This window comes from Mustela erminea, chromosome 11 (genome assembly GCF_009829155.1).
Source record: "Mustela erminea isolate mMusErm1 chromosome 11, mMusErm1.Pri, whole genome shotgun sequence".
In the NCBI taxonomy this organism is placed as follows: Eukaryota; Metazoa; Chordata; class Mammalia; order Carnivora; family Mustelidae; genus Mustela; species Mustela erminea.
This window is the reverse complement of record NC_045624.1, coordinates 81494677-81502244: the sequence shown is the minus strand read 5'-3', so window position 1 is coordinate 81502244 and position 7568 is coordinate 81494677. Positions and strand designations below refer to the sequence as shown.

The following is a 7568-nucleotide window of genomic DNA, read 5'->3' as shown; positions in this document are numbered from 1 at the left end:
AGATTGATTAACTTGACCAAAGTCACACGGCTAGTGAAGATGGAGCTGGACTTTGATCCCAGTTGATGTGGTACAAGAGTCTATAATATTAACCATTTTGCCATACTGACTTTCTGGCTTTAAATGGGATATTTTCATGTCTCAAAACTGAACACAATAGGAAAAGAGCCTCTTCACATTATATACATTCTAGTTACAACCAAGTTGGACTTACTAAAGTAGTGAAAACAGTTCACCCATGTCCACAGTATATAAGAGGATGCTAGAGACTTGAATGGGTGGCTTATTGAGGTAGTGAGTAATCAGGTTAGTCAAAGTGCTATGAAATTTCCCTTTCTTCCAGCTATCATCACAATCGAAATGAGGAGAGCGCCAGAAGTATATCATGCTACTCATTCCACCTCTGGATGCTTTCTAAATAGCAGAAACTCATTAGGCCACCTCTGGGTATACTAGGCTAGAATACATTTAGATAATTCTTGAGCAAGCTTGACAGGCATCTCCATAACGTGGGAAATATTTATGAAGAAAGAATCTACTGTGATTTTATCATCTGGGTCCACAGGGCAGGGTAAGGAGAAAAGTCATGTAGTGCAAGCACCCTTAATCCTACAAATGACACATGGCAAGGGTAAGAGTTATCCCTTGACCCAATGAAAATGTGGAACAAATGGTGAGACTCACACCATCTTGACAGCATCCTATGCAAGCAGGTGCTCTGTTGGGGGGAAAAGACTACAGTAATGGAACTCTATGGAATGTACTTCTAGAAGGTGGGAAACTGAATTGACCTATGAAATATGAGGTATCCACAGAAGCCTCAGAAGAACCACTTAATACAATAAATGAAAGAATTAGCATTTAGGACATGATATCTAGAATGCTCAGATAATAACAAAAACAATCACAAAGGTTATTTCTCCATCTTTTCTCAAAATACACTGAAGCAAGTGAGGAGAAAAGCGAAAAAGAAAAAACAGACCATGTTTGCCCTCCCACTACAAGTCTCCAAGCCAAATGAGGTCATAGCTGCGTTGCTATGAGAAATCTTCTCACATAGGAGAAGTTTTCATTGTATGTGAGATTTAAGTTTTAAATTAACTGGACTGGACTGAACTTTTTAATATCAAAAGGAGTCAATTACTAAAGTGAGACTTGTTCTTAACCGTATGGCAAAAGATTCCATCCAAGACTGGAAAGGAAGTAACAGAATTGTTTTAAGGCACTAGTTTGGAGGAAACATAAGAAGAGAGAGAGAGAGAGAGGGAGAGAGAGAGAATGCCATTTTTTACCTGTACCCTTAGTTGATTCAGTCTGCTTATTAAAGGACTTAAAATACATGGCATCTCTCCTCCAGAAGCCCATAATCCAATGGGGAATTATCACTCTACAATTTGTCTCAAAATAATGTGAGAAGTGAAAAGAAGCACATGCATTTATAAAGGGGAGGAGTACCAACCTAGGGAGTGTATATGAAATATTAATATACAAACTGGATCCTTAAGTATGAATCTATTAGCTATGTAAATCATGGCAGAGATGCAGCGATGGATTGTAATTAGTAGACCAAGAGAGTTCTGGAAGATTCCTATGTAGGGGAAAACACGACACTCTGAGGAGTTCAGTTCAATATGAATATATTCCCTGGAGGAAGATGGCACCTGAACTCATTTTGCCAAGAGAGGAGCAAGAAATCTTAGTGGGTAAGAGGAACCATAGCAAACAATTTTAAAGCCATGTTTTGTTTTGTTTTTCATCTCTGTGAAGATCTTTACTAATCATAGCTAGGAAAATTAAAAAAAAAAAATCTCAGAAGCCCTTCAGCAGAGACCCGTAAGGGCTAAAAATGGTGGTAAAAATCTCAAGTGAAAAGAAGCTGGGAAACAGCTAAGTAAGAAGTTCACTTACTGGATCCGGCAGAAACACTGAATCCCCACAGGCACAATCAAGGATTTGGGGCCAGATGACCCTTCTTCCCTCTCAGAATCTTCCCCTCGAGGACGTCAGATAAGGCGCCTCCTGCTCCCCAGCATCTCTCTTCCCCGCACTGTAGTAGCTCCATCCCTGAGGCGCCATAATCTTCAGTGGTGAGGAGGCTGGCCTTGAGGCTTCTCTGTGCTCCTTTTCCAGCCGCACGTGGTCCACGCACCTGCAGCTTGTTGTCCACAATATCCTGGATCACATTCTCCGTGTGCCCGTGGGCTTAGCCACCTGCAGTTTTCTTTGTAACTGTTGGAGGCACAGCATGAAAGGGCATCAATATCCATGAGGCCCCCTCGTGCCTCAGGGAAGGAGATGGGCTGCACGCTTTGTGTCACAATACACTTTCACCACAGAGTAGGAGATTCGGGTGATTTTCCTTACGTCCTCTTGCGTATAAAGTGACATCATTGAAGGAGCTGGTCCCAGATGGGCGCCACCCAGGGCCAGGCACATCCACTCAAGCAGCTGCTCCTGGTGAAGAGATGCACGTCTCCCTCAGCATCAGAGCAAAGCCCAGGATGCGTTTGTCTGAGGCGTGGACCTTCATCTCCACCTCGGTGCGCTCCAGCCACCAGCCAGCCAGAAAGAGCGGGACCTCACCTCCAAAACGCGGCCTCCTCTGTTCTTCCTTTGACAGGCTCTAGTTTCCCAGCGCGGTCCTAGCATTGGACGCGCGGCACGTGGTACGTGAAAATAAACGTGCGGACGTACACGGAGCGTTTCTACGCAGGGTACGACAGCGGAGGGGTTGGCGTCCCTGAGTGATCTCTGACGGATTCTGAGTGAAAGTTGCAAGGCTGGGTCCGCTTCAGCCTCTTCCGGTGCTGGTGCTAAAAAATCTTCCATCTTTCGTGTAGTGTGGGGAAGTCGATGAAGACGGGGGAGTCAGTGTGGCCTCAACACTGCGGCCAACCAACGGCAGCTTGGTTGGTGTACAACAGGAGGGTGGTGCCCCTTGCATTTCTACCAGAAGCTGGCTGAGAGATGCTGCTTCCCCTCATGGTCGTAGAAGCCAGACACGTTGGCGGGGCACTTAATTGCCCAGAACGTGGATCTTGTCAGCGGACAGGATGCCAGAGCCCTCGAGTAAGCGTCCTTAAAGGGGCTTCACAGACTGGCATTGTGGGGCGTGGGTTGACCACGGGCAGCTACCGCTTTCCCGCAGCAGAGGGGAATGGAGGGCGGCCTGCAGCTGGCCTGTGAATTTGGGGGCCAAACTGAAGGGAACACTATGGCCTCTTCAGATCCACAGCCTCTGACTTCTAGCTTGGCTTCCTGCATTCCTTCTGTGTCTTAGAAGCTGCCTTGTTGGCGCATGTCGCTCCCCACAATCATGAAAGAAGATATTTTAGAGCCAATTAAAAGCACTGACTCCTCCTTTCCTTCACGTCATTCCAATCAGATGGCAGATTACACAGCCGCGTCCACGGCTGTCATCCTGAAGACGGGGAGGGTATATCCAAAGAAGCCCAGAGGCTTACAAAAACTGGGATCCTGGCCTTGCCCTCCTCCCATATTCAGTTCATCTTCAGCTCCTGTCTGGAAGCTTCTCTTTGATTTGTCAGTGTTTCAGCCGGCATTCAGTGCATCCAGGCCAGCGGAGGTGGCTGGAACACACGGCTCCCGGTGCTGGTAGACTTCCACCACATCGCTCTGGGCACCTATCGCATGCGCTGCACACACCCTCAGCCCCTTAGCGGGCATCTCGAGGACACGGGCGGCCCAGAAATGTCCCCACCGGTGCACAACGGGTTCAGCAGGCTCACCACGATGGCAGCCAGAAGCAAGGTAGGCAGCCGCTGGCAGTACTCATGGCCTTTCCTTTCTTCGTACCTCCTCTCTCTGTCGTCCTCAGGAACCCTCCCCTTGAATTTTTCATTGCTCGCAGTCGTCTTCTTGGTCTTTGAGGTGTTCAGTTACTAAGTACCACCTAATAATTTCCAGAACCCGACTGGATTCTGGACTAGGTGCTCTAACAACAACCAGGGGTTAGTAGGCTCACATGCACACTTTATGGGGCCAACCTCCACCCTGGAGGAGGGGGTACCCACCGAGGTCTCTGGATGAAATAGAGGCTCTTCCTCTCAGGCAGACCTGGGCCCTCCAACCATAGGTGGCTGGGCCCTAGTTTAAGGCCTTTTTATTTATTTATTTTTATTATTGTTATTTTTAATTTAGATTTTACCACTTTATTTACTTTTGAAGTCGAAGATATTTTAGCTCTTCCATAATTTCCATCAGCTTTTCCCCTAAAGCACCCCCAAAACATGAAAAGTGGTATACTTGCTATTCTAATGAATCCTCAAGCCGAAGTTCCTTTCCAACCAAATAGCTGTCCCTGAACTTGTTTCTCAGAGAAAATTTGGAGCCACTGTGTAAATATTATGAATCTTCACATTATATATACATATGTGTTTAGAGTTTACTAGTAAGCACTTGCATTTCATTGAATCATTCTGCTTTTGCATTTTTTAAAAGATTATTTCTTGGTTTCCTGTTTTGTTTTAATGGAAATACAAGTACAGTAAATATGACTTGATAAACCTGGAGAAATGATTTAAATTAATAAAAGCCTGTAAAATGTTTACTAAGAGATGTAAATACCAGATGCTCAGCTTTCCTATTTCTACATAAAATGTTCATTAATAGCAGTTACTACTTTTACAGCTATCCCCAAGTTTTATGAATAACAAGCAGTTACCTCATTTTGTTTAGCATTGTAATGTTTGTCTCTTTGGGGATTTGACTCACATTGTATAAGTTTTAGGATATTATGGAAGATTTACATTGAATGAATACTCAAGGGTCTAGGTAAATCAATATCTAGGTTGAGTTGTTACTTAAATATTATTTAACAAAATTACACTTGTATCACATGGAAGTATTTTGAAGGGTGGCTTGATATAGAAAGCAGCTACTATAGTATTACTCCAATTTTATTCAAAGAAGAATCAAATCATATAAGAAAGGAAAATTTTCTATATTCAGATAATCATTACCACTAACTGGTGATACAGGGAACCTTCTTTCCTAGGCAGGGTTATTGATTTGGGAAAGACAGTTCAAACTATCAGTGCTGTATGTGTGTGTTGACCTCATTTATAAATTTCATAGTAAGTGATTGGACCATTGCATTTTACTCATAGGTAAAAAGAGAAGGTAAATTTTTCTACAGAGTTTATATGTTTTATCCCAAATTATGTTTTTAAGATATGCACAGAGTTTTATAATACTAACCATAGCCGGGTCATTGTACAATCAGTGACAATTTTGTTTTTTTTTTAAATATAATTATCTCATTTAAATATAATTATCTCATTGAGGGTTGCAATATTAATATTTTTCATTTTAGTTGTCACATAATGGGGAAATTGTTGAACCGGACATGTTTTTCTCTTGGAATACTCTAGGAATGATTTGCTGGTTCTTTTCCTAGGTGTTCTTTTGTAAACACCGATTAGAATCAGAAAGACAAATATGGAAGGTTTCTATTGTGATATATTTACCTACTGAAAAAAAGAAGGATGATTATCCTAGTTATGTTTAAACATAATATTGATGATATAGAATTTTGTAATTCCAGGTTATTTGAAAAAAATGTTTAAATTTATAAAATTTTTTGAAAACACAATCCCCAGAATATCATGCATGAAACCTTCAGTAAAACAACTAATTATTTTATCATAATCACATTAATAATCTGTACCCAATAACTACTGCCATGGTGAATATTGTATATAATAAAAAACTAGAATACTGTGGCACATTGATTTTTAATTTCCCTAAAATCTAAGAATAGATATTGTTATTATTTCTTTGTGATATTATCTTTAGTAAGTTAGAATTCAAAAAAGTTCATTTCTGGCTACAGACATCAAATAAAATTGGATATAAATATTAAGATTAAGTGTATATAGCATACAGTTTTCCTATTTTTTAGATATTCTTAAATTTCTAAATTGTCAATGCTGCTTAATTGTAGTTTATTTTTTAAACATAGATATTTTAGATACAATATTTGTCATCTCATATGTTTTAATTTATTTATTTTAAAATTAAATTTAAAATATTTTTATGATTAAGTGTTGGGTACACCCATTGCACTATGACTTTTATTTTCTTTCTTATGCTAATTTTTAAAATTCAAGTATAGTTGACACACATGTCCAATTAGTTTCAGGTGTACAATATAGTGATTCAACTTTTCTATACCTATGCTATTATGCTCACTATAAGTGTAGCTACTATCATCTGTCACCATACAGTGCTATTACAGTATCATTGACTGTATTCCCGGTGTTGTGCCTTTTATTCTAGTGATTTATTTATTCCATAACTGGAAGGTTGTATCTCTCATTCCCCTTCACCCATTTTGTCTATTCCCATCACCCTCCTACTCTCTAGCAATTTACAGGTCTGATTCTGCTTTTTGTTTGTTTGTTTATATTCATTTGTTTTGTTTTTTTAGATATCATATATGAGTGAAATCCTATGGGATTTGCGTTTCTCAGTCTGACTTATTTAGGTTAATGTACTCTAGGCCATCCATGATGTCACAAACGATGCAGTCTCATCTTTTTATGGCTGCATGATATTCCTCTGGGTGTGTGAGTGTGTATGTGTTTGTGTGTGTACTACATCTTTCTTATTCAGTCATTTTTAATGGACACTTAGGTTGCTTCCATATCTTGGCTATTATAAATAAGACTGAAATAAACATAGTGGTGGCATACATCTTTTTGAATTAGTGTTTTTGTTTTCTTTGGGCAGATATTCCATAGTAGAATTATTAGGTCATGTGGTATTCCTATTTTTAATTTTTTGAGGAAACATCATACTGTTTTCTATAGTGGCTGTATCATTTACATTCCTATTTACATTATATGATGGTTCCTTTTTCTCCATAACTTTGCCAACACTTGCCAACACTTTTTTTTTTTTTTTTTAATTTTAGCTGTTCCGACAGATGTCAGATGATAGTTCACTGTGGTTTTGATTTGCATTTGCCTGATGGTAAATGATGTTGAGCATCTTTTCATATGTCTGTTGGCCATCTGTATGTATCTTTGGAAAAATGTCTACTCAGGTCATCTGCCCATTTTTTAATTGGATTTTTTTTTTTTTTGGTGTTGTGTGAGTTCTTTATATATTGGATATTAACCCCTTATTGGATATAACATTTGCAAATATCCTTCAGAACATAATATGTTCTGCAATATATATTCATGCTTAGAACAAGGCAAAGTTTAGTTTTATCCCAAATTTGCAAGAAACCTTAAAATTTACCTCTGACTGCAAAACTAACCTTGCTATGAACTGATTCAAATACAAGACATTGGTTTTCTGTCAAATTCTGAAGTACAGCCTTCATTATTAGCTTTTTTGTTTGTGTGTTTTTATTTTTTAATTTTTCTGGCTCTATTGTAATATAAATGACAAAAACGATAAATATGTAAGGTGTTCAATATGATGTTTTAATATCCATGTACTTTGTGAAATTGTTACCGTAATCAAGCTAATTAATGTATATATCACCTCATGTACTTGCCATTTAAACTCAGAATAATGCCTTAAGAAACATACTA

General features: G+C 39.3%; 1 pseudogene; it reads right to left on the bottom strand.

The window, feature by feature from the left end:
- Positions 1-3668: 3668 nt before the first annotated feature.
- The window catches only part of LOC116568773, an 84767-nt pseudogene continuing 80867 nt past the window's right edge, over positions 3669-7568 (bottom strand).